Genomic DNA, 1,671 nt, shown 5'->3' with positions numbered 1-1,671 from the left:
TTTTGTTTAATAGCTTACAATGAAGGTGTGTTAGGTTTAATGTCAGAAGAACAAGCCAATAAAGACATTTCTATTCTGGAAAAAAAAACTTAATTATTTATGAAAAAATAAGGTTAAAAATAGCCTTACCAAACATCCTTGACATTAAAATGACTGCGTAAGAGAAAAGGGTGGAAGCGGCAGCTGGAGGTCTTTGGGTGCAAGCTGTGGGCCTTCTGAGGCTGGGTTGGGTGGGGGGGCGGTGAGGAGGCCCTGCGGACTGGAGGCTGGTTTGCTGAGGATTGAGTGAGCACTGTATGAATGGCCAATAAATGCTCAGTGATCAGAGGCTCTGGGTTCCTGGGGCAGCACGTGGTGGAGCAGTTTCTGGCCAAGAGGCTACACCGTCAACGCATTTGATATGCGGCAAGTGTTCAGCATTCCTGGGGAGACCTCTGCAGCCAACAGGATCCCTATACAACTCTGAAAGGTGTAAACACAGCTGTCCACTGTGTGTCACCCCCACCATCCAGTAACAACAAAAAACTCTTTTATGGAGTGAATTACATTGGCACCAAGAATGTCAATGAAACTTGCAAAGAGGATGGGGTTCAGAAACTCATTTTTATCAGCACTGCCAGTGTCATCTTGGAGGAGGGTATCAACATCAAGAATGGAACTGAAGGCCTTCTGTATGGCATGGAACCCATAGACTATACAAAGACAAATATCTTAGAGTAAAGAGCAGTCCTGGGCACCAACGATACATTGCTTAACCATGGCCATCTGCCCTCATGGCATTTTTTGCCCAAGGGACCCCAGTTGGTCCCCATCCTCGTCAAGGCAGCCAGGAATAAGGCAAGATGAAGTTTGTGATTGGAAATGGGAAGAACTTGGTGGACTTCACCTTTGTGGAGAACATGGTGGGCTGACACATCCAGGCAGCAGAGCCCCCCTCCTGAGATGCGGCAGTGAGTGAGGAGGACTTTTCACATCACCAATGACAAACCCATCCCTTTCTGGACATTCTGGTCCCAAATCCTGACAGGCCTCAACTATGAGGCCCCAAGCACCCCTACTGGGTGCCCTACTACCTGGCCCTCCTGCTATTCCTCCTGGTGGTGGCAATCAGTCCTGACATCCAGCTCCAGCCCACTTGCATACCAATGCAGGTCGCACTGGCCGGCACGTTCCACTATTACAGCAGTGAGAAAGCTAAAAAGTCATGGGCCAGCGACCACTAGTCACCATGGATGATGCCAAAGAAAGGACCAGGCAGAGCTTTCACCACCTGTGGAAGGTTGAGTGAGGCAACCTAGGGACTGGTCTCTCTCAATGCATTCCCTGGCTGCTAACTTTCCACTGTGGACCAGCAAACTAACCTCCTTCAAGTGAGTTTCTTCTGAGCTTTGGTCTCGTCCTGACAGTTAGATGAGAGCACACTCAGCTCTTCTGTGACCACAAGGGTGGAGAAAACAGCGGACATTTCTCCCTTAGCAGGATTGGATTTGAATCTCTTAAAGCAGGCAGCTTCATATTCTACTGTTTGTGTTCTCTCTTCCTTCCCTCCTTCCCTCCCTCCCTCTCCCTTTTATTCTCTTCCACCCTTCCTGTCCCCTGAGTTACTTACCATTCCGGTGTCCTTGTACATAATCGAGGAAGCTGTAGGGAAGAAACAACTCATTTGCTAAT

General features: G+C 48.6%; 1 pseudogene; it reads left to right on the top strand.

Annotated features, from left to right (window-relative positions):
- Positions 1-300: 300 nt before the first annotated feature.
- Positions 301-1,288, top strand: LOC114204995 (sterol-4-alpha-carboxylate 3-dehydrogenase, decarboxylating pseudogene; annotated as a pseudogene).
- Positions 1,289-1,671: the final 383 nt, after the last annotated feature.

Source organism: Eumetopias jubatus, unplaced genomic scaffold, assembly GCF_037043125.1.
Source record: "Eumetopias jubatus isolate StellerSeaLion01/CBP00866 unplaced genomic scaffold, mEumJub1_p1.0 scaffold_16, whole genome shotgun sequence".
Taxonomy (NCBI): domain Eukaryota; kingdom Metazoa; phylum Chordata; class Mammalia; order Carnivora; family Otariidae; genus Eumetopias; species Eumetopias jubatus.
This window is presented reverse-complemented; position numbering and strand designations above follow the sequence as displayed.